Source organism: Zea mays, chromosome 3, assembly GCF_902167145.1.
Source record: "Zea mays cultivar B73 chromosome 3, Zm-B73-REFERENCE-NAM-5.0, whole genome shotgun sequence".
NCBI classification, from domain to species: Eukaryota; Viridiplantae; Streptophyta; class Magnoliopsida; order Poales; family Poaceae; genus Zea; species Zea mays.
This window is the reverse complement of record NC_050098.1, coordinates 157,580,635-157,599,639: the sequence shown is the minus strand read 5'-3', so window position 1 is coordinate 157,599,639 and position 19,005 is coordinate 157,580,635. Positions and strand designations below refer to the sequence as shown.

General features: G+C 42.4%; 1 long non-coding RNA gene and 1 pseudogene across 1 annotated transcript; both read right to left on the bottom strand.

Moving 5' to 3' along the window:
- Positions 1-290: 290 nt before the first annotated feature.
- LOC109944859 (uncharacterized) lies at positions 291-5,212 on the bottom strand. The gene is made up of 12 exons (XR_002268131.2): positions 5,150-5,212; positions 4,267-4,387; positions 3,245-3,329; positions 2,959-3,048; positions 2,508-2,546; positions 1,801-2,173; positions 1,582-1,672; positions 1,432-1,506; positions 1,004-1,100; positions 857-913; positions 692-769; positions 291-426 (listed from the first exon to the last, which is right to left on the bottom strand). It is a non-coding gene; the product is annotated as an uncharacterized lncRNA (long non-coding RNA).
- Positions 5,213-9,020: 3,808 nt separating this feature from the next.
- Positions 9,021-10,239, bottom strand: LOC103652310 (uncharacterized; annotated as a pseudogene).
- Positions 10,240-19,005: the final 8,766 nt, after the last annotated feature.

Here is a 19,005-nt window from a genome sequence, read left to right as displayed (position 1 = left end):
TTTTCAATATAGTAGTATAGATATGGAAGTCAACATCTGTCAATCGGTATTAAAACTATACTAAGAAAATAACATGCCATAATGGATAAGCAACACATGCTAGATCACATTCAGAGATCCCTCGTTGCCTGTTAAAAACAGTATATGCTCAGGTCAAGTTATTGTATTAAACAAAAAGGACATGGCAAGTGGCTCTCAAGAAATCATATTAGCTGCAACTTTATTCGCTTATTACCACACCTAGACACATATAAGAGTTGTTCAGTATTATAGCGGATCATGCTATCTAGATATGGTGTAGAATATCTTGGAGTTCTATAATGATCTCTGCAAAAGTCGGACGCACATTATGATCTCATCCCAACACTGTTGAATCAGTTTGGTCAACCTTGGGTGCATGCTGGCCGGAATGTGCAAGTGCAATACCTAAAAAAGTGAATATGTGTGAATAAAAAAGGACAAGACAGTTCAATTCAACAAGAATCTCTAGACATATGCAATGGATTACAAAAAAACAGTTTTAGAATGCTGATTGCTACATCATCAACAGGTGAGGTTAGTTTCATTGTCATTCACACTACATTTCTAAAACAAGCATCATTAGTAGTGAAGAGATTTGGAACATAAATCCATACATGCCTTACTCCAAGTGCAGTTTAGATTTGGTAATTCAGCAAGGCTATAAACTTACATTTGCATATTTAGGTCTACTGTTGGATCAGCTAGTGCAGAAGCAAATGCAGCTTTCAGACTCTGTTTCTCAAAGTATCTGAAATGAAAAAAAGAAGAGTAAAGTAAAAGAAAAAAATACAAATGTAACAATGTATAAAAAATGAATATGAAAACTAAAAGCAACCTTGATATGGAATGGTGGGTTAAAAACATGACTTGCATTATTGAAGCCATATAGCAACTGTAAAAGAGGAAGAAACATGAGAGCTATATTATTTGTCATAAGGAATTGTCTGAACAATAGGGTATTTCATAAATCAAACCAGGGTACCTATTCCCAAGATCCGCAAGACCAGTACAGCCAGGTCCAAATAGAAGTTCAGCATCTTGTTGCTCAGGATTATGTCCAAGGCCGTCGTGAGTGCCGACTGCATGCAGAACGTCTAGTAAGAATCGCTACTCGTCCGTGATAAACAAGCAGGCGCAAGTTGTGGCATTCCCCACTGCCTGGGCAGCACCCATATCTAAGCCTTGGGAAAGCCACCATTTCGATATTGTGTGCAGTTTGGAAGATAGGTATTCTTACATTCCTATTTTCCTACCTTAGAATTCATAGCGGGTAAATAATACTTGAATCGGAAGTGTGTGGCTCCCCCTTTCAGCACCCAGGCTAAATGTGTGGCTGTGTACTCCATCTATCTGACTACAGATTAGGACTATAATTGCATCACAGAAAGAGATATGATCAGACGATAGCACCTCCATTGTGCCGGGAGAATCCTACAGCTCCAACAAACCATGAGTCGCAAGGAAGGGAAGTCACTATCATCTAATCTGCCATGCCCATGATAACAAATCAATAAGTCACATGTTTGCAATCAGACCATTGGAGGATGTAGGAGAACTAACCTGCAGACCACGTCTAAGACTTGTTGTGACAACAGGGCGCCTCTTCAGCCCCAGCGATCTAGCACCACCGCCACCAGGAGGTCACTGTCGTCTGATTTGACATGGAAACAACTTAATAAGTCACTCGCCTCTGAAGCTAAAGAAGACCATGAGTTTATCCATATCAGTCTGTGCACATGTTTGTGATCAGACCATCAGAGGATGTAGAAGAGGACTAACCTGCAGACCGCATGGAAGAAGCATCTACAAGCCCACCGATATGGCACTACCGCTGTTGTGGCAATGTCATGTCTCTACAGCTATCGCCTCACGCCTTTCTTCATGTGGATAGCAACAACATTTGGATCATCTGCAACAAAAGTCTTCGACAACCTGTAGATTGAAAAAATATGAGCACCACATAGAGGTTTTAAGAAAAAAGTCTTATGGTGAATTGGACTTCCCCTGACGTGTCGTCATCTATTAGCCTGATTGGATCGGCCCTTTCCTGCTGCCGCGATCTCGTCAGTTGCCACCGATGTGGCGGCCATGGCACGGAACAACATCCTCTTGGCGGGGATGATGCCCTTGAGCGCTCTCTGGTTCTCCATCTCTGCACCAAGCACGAAACAAAACATACTGACATTAAACCATTTTGGACACTAATCAGTAGCTTGCTACAAAAAAGAGCCATACTGTTTGTTGTTTTAAGCAATGGATACGGCTTCAAATGACATAGTTGCTGTGTGATACAATGTGCAGTAAAGAAGAGCCATACTGACCATGTATAGCCCAGAGAAAGAAATCAACTGATAAATAGATAAACGAACAAAAGCTTAATAGGTCAATAAGTACATTCAGATGATAAATAGACTGCCAAATAGATAGATCTATTCATAGACGAAATTACCGAACAATTAAATAGTCGTACGTGAGTAGTGACTTACTGATATGCAAGTACGACCTTAGAGATGCCACATTACCACCTGCATATAAATGAAAGATCTTTACACATTATTGAAAAGTTAGATGTGAAAAAAAATCTCATGGTAAGTTAAGAATCGCTAGTCATACAAAACGCAAACTCAAATAAGCATGTCAGCAACCAATAAAACATGACAAACTCAATGAAGCCACTGTTAGCAGCGTAGTTTTTTTACAGTATTAGTAGCATAGTTTCTATTCTTAGAAGAAAAAAGTAGAAGTGTCAACTCCACCAAGAAACTCCTGCAACTTATGAGGATGGTATTCCAAAGTCATACCACCATTTGTCATAACATCATACATGTTCAATACTAATGTCATGTGAGTGCAGACAGAATACCCAGTAAATTTGGGATCGAAGGGTAATAACCACATCAGATGTTGTGAATGTACTCAGTAAATTTGGGGTCGTACCACGGAAGTCGCAGCTGGTTGAGGCGGGTAGCTGTTGAAGGCGTAGGACGCGTGGTCGTGGACGGTGTCGGGGTTGAAGCACCTCCCGCCCTGCTGAATCGTCAATGGAAAACCAGGTTTCCCGAAGATCACAAACAGAAATTAAGATCACAAACACATATCAGAGACGTGGTCGATAGATATACATATTTCCTCAAATCACATCATAGGTCTTCTAATTTCCATTGATGAATCGAGCACGAATATTAAAAACACGCCTACTTCGCATCCAAAATAGGGAGCACACCTATGAATCAAGACTCGAGCTCACAAAGTCGAGCCTGATATTGGTCATTCTTGTACTCCGACGAGAGCTCGTAGCACTCCTGCACCTACGCACGCAAATAGATGCCATCTGATCAGTCACACGGCTTAATAACCAACAATTTGTTTCAGCTTATTAAAAACATAGACAACTGCATTTTCTAGTTTTCTTATTTTGAAATGCATTTTAATTTTATTTCCCCTATTTTTGTTTCTAATCATGGATGCTACCTGCTGCTCCAACCAATACAATGTTCTCAAGCTGAAAAGGAGTTTAGGTGTTCCGAAGATGCAGCAGCTACCAGACTTCACTGCAGAAGGGCTTCACTTGTCTGAGATTTCTACATAGTGTCGAGTTTGTGCCTAGATGATGTTTTAATTTCTTTAGCAATAGACCATATTATGTGTGACATTTCACAGCATACCATTCTAAATATATAAGCTCGGTACAGGCAGAAAAAAATTAGTACACCTAGTTGCCTCAGAATTTTGAAGTGTGAATGAACCTTGCTTCTACCAAAAATAAAAAGCTATTATGACCAGCAGGACCACAAGTAGTTTAATAAGCTAAACTGTTAGCTGAAAAGCGAACAAATGAGTACTGTGTTCTAATAGCCTAGAACCAACATTTGTAAACAGAGTGCACAATATATACAGAAGATTAATGATTATGTTCATGGATTGGACCAAAAATAAAAAGCAATACTTGATAGGCCACCACATAGTTAACGCTTGTAGCATGACTCAAACCAATTAAAGAGCTGTCACATACTCATACTTTTGCAAAATATTTTTTCTTCCTTTTCACTGTTTCCTTTTAGTTAATGTTGATGTTTCCATTCATTCAATTACTACATGATTGCAATAAATACTGAATGCACTTTGTCATCTTTCTATCTGACAGCAATGCTACAATTATTGAAATGATGATAAAAGCAAGTAGTGTATATCTGAAAGCTTCAGCCAAGTTTCTGAATTAACGCAAGATTTTAAAAAACAATCCACCTGTTAGGCTTTGTAAAGATTGTTCAAGCTCCCAGCAACACATCACTGCTTCCATTGCATGAACACGTACATGCTGCTGCAGCTGTTCCTTGAATGAGCAAAGGAGCAATACATAGTGCGTCTGCAATAAAAACAGGAATATATTAGAATCTAGGAACAAGAAGGCCTGGAAAAAACAGATGTGGAAGATCTTAACTATGTACAGAACCCTAGACAAAGACAACTTCTACTTCTAGTGAAGCAATAGTCATTGTGAAACAGCCATAGTGAGGTAGAAGCATCAGCGCATAGGCTCATTTAATCCAGTGAATAACATGACAACAGAACAAAACTCAAATTAGACGACATTGAATCAGCACACGTACAATAGCAAACAGGCACTGCAGCATATGACCATCGATCACATAACAGCGATAGCGACATGAAAGGTGAAAGGGGCAATTTCCCTCTATTGCTTGAAACAGATAGAAGGGTTCCGTTGATATGATGCAATTCTCCAAAAGTGACTGAGCCATAAGGTCAACTACGACAATCCAATCCAGTTAGCTATTGCAGTCAATTGCATGACCACAAAACGGCTCCAGCCATGAGGCCACGACCTCCCAATCCTACATAGCAGGTACTATCACAACTTTACAGTTAGCTTGGGATTCATTCTCTCAGTTCTCCAAATCCATGGGGCAAAAAATGGGGAAACCGGGAAACTTATAGCCAAAGCGGTTCCAGGTACACGTCACCCAGACCCAGTAAACCAAACCTTCCTTGAATCCCAAATCCCAAATTCCCCACACCCTAAATCCGCAAACCTATAGCAGTTCAACTGCAGCGCACAGCTGCAGAGCAGGCGGGATAGGAAGGAGCCTGTAGGGGGGTCGAGCCGTACCATGAAGAGGTCGAGCTCCTCCCCGCCGGACGGCCCTCCCCGCGGCCGCGGCGAGCGGCGGGGGGCGCGCGACAATCTGCGCGTCGATGCGGGGGTGCTGGTCGACGGGGGTGGCGACGCGTAGGCAGGCGACGTGCGCCTCCAGGAGGCGCTCGTACAGCGGGTGCGCTGCGATGGCCGCCTTCTCCCTCTCCCCGCCGACGCCGGGGGAGAAGCTGCTAGGGTTCGGCGACGACGCGGCCGCCGCCGCCGCCTTGACGCTTCACTTATGGCGGCGCATGATGGGCTAGACCTGACTGTCGACGCGATCGAGGGTAGCCTGGGCGGCCGCCGCGTCGAGCTTGGTCTTGAGCTCATGGACCTCCCACACCTTGCGCAGGTCACACACCTCCATCGCCCCCTCCGTCGAATCGCCAGTGGATTCAAATGGGTTGGGGCCTAGGGCGGATAGGCGAGCCGGTGGGACAGTGGGCTCCTGTGGGTGGGGGATTGGGGCTGGGTGTTGTAGGATATGTGAGAGGGACCGCAGATGGAGGAACGACGGCGACGGCGGGGGGAGGGGGGTGGGCGACGGAGGGAGGACCGGGGTGAGCTAGGGGCCGGCGGGAGGCTAGACGGCGGATGGAAGACCGAGTGGGAGGGTTGCTCGCGTGGAGCGGAAGGCGGGGGACGACACACACAGGCGTGGGCGAACACAGAGTCATGGATGTACGGTGCAGATTCAACGAAGGCGAACAAACGGTGGTGCAGATCTATGGAAGGCAGAACCATGGTGCACGGTGTGGTCTACATTAGGTTCTTATAGAGTAGTAGAGATAAATTGAGTTTCACCGAACCAGTCATCTATCTCTAAGCAGAACGAAAGGGCTAGACTCTACACAACAACACATAAAGAAATCAAACTCAATTCAATTATGTCCCACTTGATAAACTAATAAACTAACTGAAATCAAACTAATAAACTAACTGAAATCATAGAACCACATCTCGTGAGGACAAGATGTCCCACTTCATAAATGAGAACTACATGTATGTAACCTAACAAAAAGAAAACACAGATTGTTACCAGAGCATCAAAATGGTGGTCCCTTTGCAATATATCCTGCTAATATTGTAACCAACTAAAAGAGAGAGAAAAATGCAAAGAATACTGTCAGTAATAATATCACAGTAGGTTGTCATAGTGTGCACTGAAGGAGATGAAATGCAATGGAATGATTGAAAGTGACAAAATGAACTCTCTGACAGCTAAAATACGTCAGCAGTAAACTTAGTCATGAATTAGTACCAATAACCATCTCCTTCGTTTTGAAATTTTTTAGAAGCTGACCAATACCAAGCAGCAGTTATTTTGATGCTCTAGAAAAACTTAGTCATGAATTAGTACCAAGTAGAGATTTGTTGTTATTTTGATGCTCTAGAAAAATGGTTGAAGTGTTTAGTATTTCCTTTCCCAATTCGACCTTCTATTTGTTAGATCAAAAGTACACAACTAATTTTCATGATTCAACATCATGCTCTACAAGTTACAATCTCGACCAACGATAAGACCTTTTCTCACCAAAAGGAACCATCAATGCAACTCTAGAAAGTCACTCAGTGATGTTAATCCTATAACATTGAGGTTGAGGAAGGAAAAGGGGAGATAAAGTGTAGAAGAAACATTAGGCAAACCAAACTATATCAGTAAAGAGCCTCGTTTTTTACCATAATTAGAAATAAATACATCTAAATGCATCGGCTGATCGGCGCATGCAAAGTAAGACATATAAGTGCTGCTATTACATTAGCACAAAAATGTAGAACAAGAAAAGCACAATACTTACCATCAACTATGTCCTCATCATCATGAACCCAGCCACCATTAGGCATATCTTCGCCACAAAACCAACCATTCTCCCCGTTGTGCTCTGTAAATTCAAAAGATTACAAAGATCTGTGACATAACCTTTTCAAGGGGGTGTTTGTTTGGGATTACAATCTGCCCAAATTATATAATCCAACAAATTTGTAGTTCAAAAGTTGTTGGATTATATAATCTAGGTAGATTATAATCCCAAACAAACATCTCCTAAGTATCAAATGTAAATTCATGCCTTACCAGCATTAGGGTCAGGATTCAGTTCAGCATAATGACTGAAGTGCTCTGTTAAGGATACAAGTCATGCAATGCCAATGAACTATATAAAAAGCTTGTTAAGATTCAAATAATCAAATAAAGTAAAGGTAGGTGAGTAATAATCTTATTTATAACAAGTTTCAAATGGTAAAGTATAGCCCTAGGATAAATAAAAGGTTGATGATTTTTTTCAAGAACACAAAAACAAGAAAATTTAGTAGTTCACTGACATCAGTTTTACAATCAAATCCACAAGGGTTATTTGTCAAAATTATTTGCATAACATAATTAGTAGTGCCTTGAATCAATTCACCAGATCACACGTCATGGAGACTGAATCAGAAAGCACTTGAACTCCAGCATCAAGCTCAAGGCATAAACATATGCTTGAACAAGGAAATATTTTAATGGGCTGACTTAATTCTAAAGAATACATTGACCAGGGTCCGCTAGTATGAGCTGCATTTTAGATACTCTAGATAGCTCCAGTTCATTTTATTCGAGCGAAATGGCATACTGATAAGCACTGAGGGGGAAATCACTTGGTGTGCAAGGATCTAATACTATCTTTAAAAAATATGAACAAAACCATGAGCCAATGTCAGGCAACAGATGCACAGGCTTGACATGAACTGTAGCCTTCTGGTGGTTTTCATCAGAATAAGTTTAGGGAGATACCAGAGGGTTAGGTTTGCCGACACCCTATTACTCTGGTATTGCAGCCCAACAAAATAATCTATATCACAACCATGGAAGTAGAAGTGTAAAACTGCCCGACAATGAACATTTCATGGGACAAGAAAGATGGGAAACTTTCAAGCATAATATCTCAACAATTGTCCATTTGTTTAGCTACAGGTTTAGTCGTAGTAGGCAAATAAAGACGAATCATGCAAAGGCACATATTGAATTATATTTCGATACAATGAAATTTGTGGGAACAAATCAAGTTGCAATAAAAAAAGAAATCAAGGGACAGAAAAGACAACTGACATCTTCCTTTCAGAGTAATAACATGAATGAGATCATCTAGTGTCACATTATTTCTTCCCTTCTTCCTTGCATAGGCCCTACACAGTACAGACAAGGACAAAGGAGAGATACGTCAAAAAAGAATGATGAGGATTGGGAAGGATACATATTATCCAGTTAAAACCACATAATCTTTATTGTCAACCTATGGAGTGTGTAATGTAATGCAAATTTCAGAAATGTACCAGCTAGTTCTTCCTGATGTGCTTTGCAGAAGTCCCATTGTCATTTGCAAGACGAAGACCAATGACCTGCTCAGTTATGAACTTAATATATTTAGCAACTATTAGTGCAGCAGTCTGTGCATTTTTATCAAAAAAATTACATATTCCATCTACCCCTTCTCCATACGCATGCAGTTCATCTTCATGATTTCTAGATGGATTGTTTTTCTTTGTTTGCTTTAAGTTTCAGTCTGTGCATTGACACAGATTTAGTTAGTTGTTGTTAGCCGATAAAAAGAAAATAGGAATGCAAATATATATCTATGTTGATATTGGTATCTAGCACACACGATGGAGGAGATTGTGGAATAGTTGCTGATGCCTTTGCTAGCTGCAGGCCAAGGGAGGACATGTCGACATGCGATTGGCTAGATTCTCTACTTAGATTAAGCATCGAATCAGAGAAAAGAGTAAACCTCTACTTACATTAAGAGGGTTCTGCCTTCGCAATCCCTCTGTTTCGCCTTTGCCTTGCTGTCCTCGTGTGTCTCCTTCCCCCATGGCAATGCCACCGCATCCACCTCGTGCACACCATCAAGTTGCAGAATGTACAACTCAGTTCCAGCAGATTGTCTAAAATCTTAAACGACACAGGTTACACTCTCTAAAATCTAAAACATCGTGTTTTCACTTCAACAATGCAACCTGATACACTGAAAACTGAAACTAAACAGGTCACAGAAAAACAATATCCACAACTACACTTCTTTAGGCAGCAAGCATCATATAAAAACTATTGCACTTGATTAAACAGTGTAACCCCTGTCTGTATTTTAGGCAATGCTACTCAGTAAACAAGGGTTCCGAATGAAAAAAAACCAGGGGGTGGCAGTCATACCCAGGATCTTGCTCCACAAGCTCGCAGATTTTGATCTTCTTTTCCCAATCCATCTCCTTGAGCTTGCCACTCATCGCCGCCTTCACCATTTCTGCAGCCATCTTTCCCCTAGGCCTTCTCACTGTCGATCACATCTAGGCCTCATATGTATAGCTCTCTGTGAACCTGTAAATTAATGCGGGTGTATGATCTACTACCATCTTCTAGGCAAGGTCAATCTGATAGCTACCAACTACTGTACTTCCCTGCGCTGCCTCGCTCCGTCCAACAGTCAGCCGGTGGTCGTCGCCGGGTTCGGGTAAGGGTCGGTCCAGCACCAGTCCTCCGCCACGGCCTACTTCCACCTCTTGTTGAACAGCTGCAGCTCGGTGTAGGACCGCTGCCTGACCGCTAACCGGTCTGCCGTCCCCAATGCCGATGTGGCAGCCGTCGTCGTCGCCTTGCCGCCGTCGCCGAGCATAGGGATGCCCGGGTGGAGCACGTACTGGCTGTCGACAACCCCGACGTTGCGGCTCCGGTCGCCCTGCGCGCAGTAGCCGAGCTTGTAGTCCATGCCCCAGGCGTAGATGAGGTCGTTCTGGATCATGTGCCACGCGCACCGCCACACCGCGCGCGAGAACACGGGCACCATCATCTCCACCCACCCCGCGCATGGCGGGCCCGTGTTGTTGCCGTAGCACCGGTCGTGCTCGCTCGTCTTGTAGTACCGCCGGTGGACGCCCCCGCTCCGCGCGGCGCGCGCCGTGAGCCGGTGGTGGATCTGCGACCGCCGGTCGAGCGCCGGCTGCGAGATCTCCAGTCGCTCCTCCCTCACGACCCACAGGTACCGGAGCGGGTCGACGGTGAGATGGATGGGGTAGCGGAGGGGAGCGCGGGGATGGGATCAGCGGAGGCAGGTGGGCGAGGTCGACGGCGAGATAGATGGGGTAGCGGATGGGAGCGCGGGGGCGGCGCGGGATGCAGGCGCGGGCGGGGGCAGGATGGAGGGAAGCGACGGCGCGGGCGGGGGCGGGATTGCAGGAGGGACGGCGTTGAGGGCAAGGAGAGGGTTTCGGGGAGGAGATGGGAGGTCGGGGGCGACGGTTTCCATACGAGAGGGTTTTGGGGCGCGATAGGAGCAGGATCGGTGTGCGCCTGTGCGGGATCGGGGAGCTAGACTGAAACGTAGGATCGGACGGCTGGGATTATAGAATTGTAGAACGAATGGTTGAGATCGTAGAATGGCAGAACGAGAAAAGGCAGGCTACCTTTACAGCCTTAATAAGTAGTACTAGATATTGTTGTGCCTTCTATTACTATTGCATCTAGCCCAAAAGGTCGATAGCATCTAGTCTTGACCCCTTGTGATCTTGTTTGTGTTTTGCAACGTATTGTATCTTGTCTTTGAAAAATTGAACAAGGTGTCCAATCTCTTAATCATGGAGTAACAAGGTATTACATCACAATACTACTATAAATACCCCTAGGTGCAACTTGCAAATGCATCATATGGTTCTAATAGTTATTTTACAAGTCTTATTAATTCTCGTATTGGAGTTGCTATTCATGATAATAATAGATGTGTTGCATTATCTGATGCTTATATTGTTTAGGGTCTTCATCATATATATCATAATTCTAGCTATCATGTTCAAGAGTTCATGGCAACTATGAATTCTTCAAGTTTTAATGTTACTAGAAACATACATTTTGTATATTCATATTCATTGGCTATAAGTTCACAATATGTGGTTCCACCACAAGATGTGTCGATAAATAAGTCAACTTTCTATGGTGGTGTTAACTATTCAGCTAAATATTCTCATTTCTTATATGGTGCATAATATGCTAATAGAATAGAGGTTCTACCTACATATTCAGCATCATATGAAAATGATAGTGTTCATGATTTGGATCATATGCTACTAATAAATATGGCCAAATTAATGAAATTTTAGTAAGATATGCAAATGATAGTTCTCATGATTCGACTTCCTATGTTATTTCATTAAGGTATTCAAATAATAATACTCATGATTAGGCTTCCTATGTTAACAACAATCATAGACATATTAATTAAAATTTAGCACCATATGTGTCAATGCTAGGGAAGGGCATATCCCTAGCTACTGCCAAGATGCGCTCAAGGATCCTGACACAAGAGACTGACTTTTGGGTCCACCATGGAGGGATTGCTGCCCCTTGGGGCCCCATGGCCTACTGGCCTTCCTTAGTCCCAACCAAAAAGAGCCCTAACACTGAGTAGATTTCGACAAGGGTATCCTCTTAGCTAAGCCTTCAGGACCACATATCATAGAATACAAATATAACCCCTTGGGGCACCTTGTTCGCTAGGTCACTCAATAGTATAAGCCCCAAGGGTCCCTCATGTCCTAAGGTATCTAACGTATAAGCCCCCGAGGGTCCTTGCGTCCTAGGGCACCTGATGGTATAAGCCATTAGGACCCTTCGCGACCTAGGGCACCTGAAAATATAAGCCCATAGGGCCCCTTGTGCCTAAGGCGCCTAATGGGATAAGCCTCGATGCCCATTGTGTTTCATGGCACTTGACTGCATAAGCTCCTGGGGGCCTCGCATCTCAGGACATGTGATAGCCCTAGGGTCCTTTGTACCTCGAGGTAGTGTGGATCATGCCATACAAAATCAGACCTTGAACACATGTTGCATGTGGTTGCTTAGAAACTCCCTAGACAAGTCAAGGACTGGCTAATAGTCTAACCCTGTCTCAAGGCTAAAGGATGCGATAGGTTCATAGGTCCATTGAGTGGAGCAAGCTTGTCTTGTGTTCACTCTATCTTACTACACACCCCTGTTGGTTAAAGCAGTCTTGTATGCTTATTTTGATGTGGAGGGATCAACCACCTCTTTCTATTGGAAAGGTTCAATACCTGACTTAAATCCCTCTTTCACAAGACATTTGGTTGATCAAGATTTGGTAAACCTAGAGATTTGATTCTAGGATAGGACAAATTTGTTCTTTCTGCTTCTACCTATGCTTTTATTTTAGCATTCGCCTATGCCTGTGAAAGGATTGAGATAGATATTGATATCCATCTAGTAAAAAAACACAAAAGGGAGTGGTAGTATGGCCCTGGCTCATGGGACCCACATCTAAAAACCCTGAAAATATCTTATATCAATAGTTAATCAATAAGTCATGGGTACAACATATTAAATATGTGATGAGCAATATTATAGGACTAACTTAGCATTCATGCACACAACAAAGGATGTAGAGCACTTGAGACCACTATGTGATGCATTTACCGGTCCTGTAATCTCACAAACGCACACATGATGTACCAAGAAATATAAAAAGTTATATGAGATGACATCGACAGTGAATTTCCCTATGATAATTGGCTAGGGTCACGATATCCAAACACATAGATTATCATATCTACCTTGAGTGCAAGTGTGGTACCTACCTTAGGAAGAGATAACTACAAGAAGGCTTATATTACATGTGAGCACAATGTTACGAGCACACCTCTTCCCTAACATGTGCATAGGGACACGTGAACCCAAAGTTGTTGTATGAGCATACTATAGCATTTATGAGCATATTTTTAGACAATGTTGCCTATTGTGTGATTGGGAAAATCTTCATAGCCATCGCTAGACAGTACATGTGCTCTAACTTATGATAAAGGGTACAAGGAACCATACTAGGAACCTTAATATGTTATATTTACTTGGGGCAGACCCGTGGCTACACACCTCCATAGGAATGATTATGTTGATGCGTACCTTTTGCAGGCCACAAAGATCACAAGACCAAGACCGGACAAGGGTTATTGGCCCAATGACAAATAGATACCACGAGTGGTATACACATGTAAAATTACCATGACTTTGGATTATAAAAGAATGTGGTAGAGTAGCATTCAATTTAGGCCAAATAGGAGATTGAATCAGAAATTGAACATGCCACAAGAAATCACTCCAAGATCCACCAAACCCAAGCCAAGATAGTTGAACTCAATCAAGCCAAGGAAGTAACAGTCAGAGATACTATAGCTTGTCTTACCCCAACTCCTCAATGAGGAGGCTTTGTAACTCTCTAGATTGGAGCCTGCAACCTTGTGTATCATCCATATACAACAATTGTTGATCAGTAAGAAGATGTAGGGTATTACACACACTTTAGCACGTACCTCTACAAAAATTCTTTTGTGTTAGGCTCTCGATGTCATAAGCTAGACATACTCTATGGTGGCATGGCTCACTCACTACTCCCCTATCAATCTTCCCTTAGGTACTCTCGGTATCATGATGTCTTTGCTATAAAATTTGGCATCGTCCATGGGAACCTTAGCACCTATAGCAAGATTATACCTGCATGGCATCTTCTGCCTTCCCATCACATAGTGTGGAGTTTTCAGCTACTAACTCCAATGACTTAGACAGAGAGTTCTGATATTGACGTTGTTAGAATACAATCTAGCCTTGTCCACCACTACATCTAGCTTTACTCTAGTAGTACATGTCTATGTCCATGCTCCTATATATAGAGGTAGACAACCACCAAGGGGTGTTGCATCATGCACCTCTATAGGACTACAAAGACAATCACTAGGTAGGACAAGCAACACCTACAACTTCATTATATAACCTCAAGATAGATGCCACTAAGCATGAGAAGCCCTTCCAGTAGTTCCCAACTTGCCACATACACCCACACCTCCATTTTGGTGCCATCCAAATGTTTATCTCACTCGATGTTGCTAAGACACTTCTTAAAAGTCCCTATCATGGGAAGCAAGTGAGGTGGTTGCTGAGCAATGGTGGTAGGATATCACCAAGGTCATTGTTGTGGCCAAGATTGGCCCATGTTCTTCTTGCTTAGGATAACCAAGCTCCAAGAAGGTGGCACTTGAGAATGGCACATGAACCAGGCTTAAAAAAGTGCATCAGAGGATAGCTTTGTGATTGTAGCAATGCCAGTGAGCCATCTCTCAAGGCCCCCAAGATATTGTTAACTACAAAATCGGCAAGCATGCTCCTAGGGCCAACAGCCAACCCCAACCAATGTACCAGAGAAACTATTGCCTAGTACATAGGACATACCTCCCGATTTGACTTAATGTAGGGTGGTAAGGGACCTAACCAAAAGCTTCCAATAGCACTTCACCGAGCACTCCCTCCACAAGCGGTGCCTCGACAATGCCAACAAAACAGGCAACCCTTGAGAAGCGATAGGGGGCTCAAAGATTCATTCCAACGAAGAAGATGGCCTTGAAAGGGAAATGGGTTTTAACTCATTTCTAGACTTGTTGTGGTGATTAATGACCATCACAACCATTGATCTAACTAGTTTGCTAAGTGTATGATCACATGTTCATAAGACGAACAATTGAGATTCTAAAGCAGAAACAACTTAAACCCAGCCTAAGGGGTATATTTTGGAGAAAATCAACTATTTGTAGTTTAGCAGTTTGGATAAGTTCTAAACACCCCTAAGAACATGTTTGAACCAACTAGATAGGTTGGAAAGCTCAGGATTTAGTTTTGGCACTTTTGGAGCTATGTTTGAGCCAGAATTGAAATATGAGTTAGAGGAATTTAAATGATCATGTTCCATGACTTAGACTAGTTGGCTAGTGTCTAGATATGTTTGTATAAGCATAGGAACACCCTAAAAATAGCCAAATCAAATTAAAGAAGATTTGTCTCAAAAAGGGTGCAAAGCACCGGACCAGTCTGGTGGTGCACCGGACCGGTCCGATGGTGCACCGGACCAAGTACATAGAGATGTTTATAGAAGGGCATTGGCTAGCTAGCGCACCGGACCACTTTACTAGAGAGGTTGTTTTGGAGCACTGAAGTCGTTGGCGCACCAGACCAGTTCGATGTTGCACTAGACCTTTTAGGGTTTAATGGTGGGAGTTCCAGATCCAATGACTAGCTGATGTGGTGAGGTCCAGTGGCACATCGAATCGGTTCGGTGAGCCTAACATGATTGTTTCCTGTTAGAACGAAATCATGCAACGACAGTCTGATAAGATTCGATGGTGCAACAGACTAGCACTATGCATGGTCTGATGTCCCACAGAAAGTGTAAAATTTTCTATTCAATGCCAATGAATATTTGAGTGGTTGGGGGCTACTAATACACTCCCAACCAGCTCATTTAGTACACAACTCTTCAACATTCATTCATACAAGTTACAGAAGAATTCCCAACACCTCCAAGTAATCCAAGTGTCCCATTTGAGTAGAGTTCTTTGTGATTCATCCAATAGAGAGAAAAGAATGTGTACACTTGTGATAGAGCTGAAAAAAGAGAGTTTGTTTGGTTTGGTTGTGTCTTGGTGCAAGGCACCCATTAAGATTGTAAAGGCTAGCGAGAGGCTCTGACATTGTGGAGTACCTTAAGGGAGACTTAGGTCTCTTAATCGATTTATAAACGAGAAGAGGGCTCGAGTTTGATCTTCGGAATCACTCGAGAGGGCTGAAAGGGACCCCGTCCTTTGAGACACCTCAATGGGGATGCATGTTCTTTGGAACCAAGCCTCGGTAAACCAATTCGTCTGTGTCTTTTGTGTGTGTTTAGTTGTGATTTGTGTTCTCCCTCTTCTATTTCTAAGTTCTCCCTACTTCGATCATATTACCTCTCGTTCTAACATCTAATTGGGTTCAATGTTTTTTTTGTTAAGTGTTAAATTTCATATTTCACCTATTCACCCCTCTAGGTGACTTTAGGCTGAATCTTTTGGGACATGGTACCATCATGTACTTAGGTCTATGTTTATTAATTAAATTTCTACACACATGAGTTGCTTCCACTAGGGGCCTTGTGTACACTAGAAGCTACCCCTTTGCACTTGTTCAAACAAACAATGTTAACCCATAATGTATAAGTGTTCAATAGACTGGCGTTTGTGTCAAGAAACGTAACTAGGGGACCCATAGGTAATTACCCCGAGTAGGGCTGGAAAAAAAGTTCGAGCTCGACGAGCTGGCTCGGGCTCGCAGTAGCTCGGCTCGGCTCGGACCGGCTCGACGCTCAGAACGAGCCCGAGCCGAGCCTATTTTTGTGGCTCGTGAAAAGAGCGAGCTAGCTCGGCTCGGCTCGGTCCAGCTCGCGAGCTGGCTCGTGGCTCGACCCAACAACAATTTGTTACATAAAATCTTAATTAGCATATAATATTTGTACAAAGTAGACAATAATTTATGTTATTTAAGATTACTATACAAAAATAATCTATTTTCTATATTATATTAGTGATATATCTAATTTACTAATTTAAAATATCTTATTTAAAATATTTTTAAGATTTTATATTATAATTTAGAGAGCAGATTTACATTTATGGCTGGGCTCGTTGGCTCGGCGAGCCGGCTCGCGAGCCCGGAGCGAGCCGAGCCGAGCCGCTTTTCCGAGCTCGCCAGATGAGCGAGCCGAGCCGAGCTCGGCTCGTTGCGTGAACGAGCCGCAGCGAGCCGAGCCGAGCCGAGCTCGGCTCGGCTCGTTTCCACCCCTAACCCCGAGGATGACTACTTCCAAGGTGCAATCCAGCTCTAGCAATTATGAATCCCCTAGCCTAGCTAAATCCATCGGTCCATGGTGATCGATGAATGTTGACATCAAAAGTGTTGCCTTTTGTAACACTCTGAATTTTGGGGTATAAAAAATTTCTTTGCTCTATACTCAAAATTCAGGTGTTACCCTCTTTTTTCCTTTTTTCTTTTTTCTAAATGGTGAAGAGTTCGTTTATATATATAGTGTTAAGTGTAGTAAGGTAAAACCCTATAAAAACATTGATTGTTGCATTCATGCCATTACATAGTGTTTATAAGTACAAAAAGTGTTTGAAACATGTTAATATACCTCATATGTGTCTCTGGTAATTTTAAATATTTTTGAGTATTTTCTCCTTTTTTCAAGAAAACAAAATCTATTTATTTGACCTAATTAAAAACATTCCCAGAAGCTATAAATATGTTTTTGAGTTTATTGGGTGCCAAAATATGTCTACGAATTTTCCTAGAATTTTTGGAGCTTTCATAATATTATTCGGACATTAAACACAATTTTAGAATTTTCTAGAATTATTTTGATTCCTAAAAAAACTGATTGCGAAAAAATATCCGTGAAACCCATATACATATATAGTCGTTCTACGTTAATATTTTTCAAAAAACCCTACATTTCTTTAGAATCAACCCGTACTCCTATAATCTTTTCTCTACTTCATTCGCTTATAATCACTCATATCATTTAATTAACTATTTGTTTAATCGTCCACAATTAAAATAGTAAGATTAGTCAAAACTATGTAGTAGTTTTAATTTGCATTTGATAAAATTTGATTAATATAATGATATCAAATTAAATGTTCTAACTAATACTTGTTTATAGTAAATGCAATAACTTCTCGATCGTAGCTTCGATTGTTGCGTTTCTTTTCCGTAGAAGCGAGCTCTATTTAGTGTTACATGTTTTATAATGTTTTCCATTGTATGGTGTATGGTTCTTATGCATGAATATGCCTCCCCACAACACCACCACTGCCCGCCACCGCCGCGCCCGCCACTGGCGCCCCGGCCGCCACCACCGTCGCCGCGACCCCAGTAAATAAAGTGGTAAAATTTGTTATGTTCTCTAAATTTGTTATAGTGGTAAGAATTCTTTGGATTGGAATGATTACCATTACTGTGAATAAAAATCATATAATGTGATGGTGGATATGTTTAGTAAAATATAGTGGTAATGATGATTGGATGTCGATTAGATGTGATTCACGACCATCGTGTCATTTGTATATCTGTGTGTCAGCCATCGTGCTGATACTTTTATTTGCAGCTTTTAGAAACCTCCCCGTGCATGGGATGTGCTGCCAAATTTTTCTATTGCTAGGATTCTGTTAGAAGATGGAGGACCGTGAGTGGATGTACATAGGCTGTGTAGGAAGGAATGATGTCACCTCTGAATGGATTAGAAAGACCAATGATTTCGTGGAACAGGCATATGGCGAACCCGCTAAAGAAGCGAGTCTAGTCCCATACCCGTGCAACAAATGTGCCAGCCGGAAAAGAAATTCAAAGAAGTCCATGGTAGAACATATTTGGAAGAATGGATTTACGCCGGGCTAAACTCGGTGGATCTTTCATGGTGAAGCGCATCGTACGAGAGAGGAGGTGCTGAGACAACATGTAGAGCATTATGATGTTGATATGGGGGTAGCGAATATGTTCAACCACTATCACGAGGCACAGTACGCCGTAGGATGTACGGATGACGAGCCAGAGCCAACTGCAAAGGCGTTCTACGACATGTTTGACGCGGCACAGAAGCCCCTTCATGACCACACAAAGGTTTCTCAACTGGATGCCATTGGGCATGTAATGGCGTTCAAGTCGTAGTACAACATGAGTCGAGACGCATTCAATGGCTTGTTGATGGTTATTGGCAGCTTGCTTCCGGAGGATCACGTTCTGCCAAAGAGCACGTACGAGGCACATAAACTCCTTCATGCACTCAAGATGATGTATGAGTAGATACATGCTTGTCCGAAGGGCTGCGTACTATTTAGGAAAAACACGCGGAGGCAAAGTACTGTCCAAAGTGTAAATCGTCTAGGTTCATGGTGAAAGGGAAATGTGCCCTTGGGCCATTTCTATAATGTTTTGGTGATTA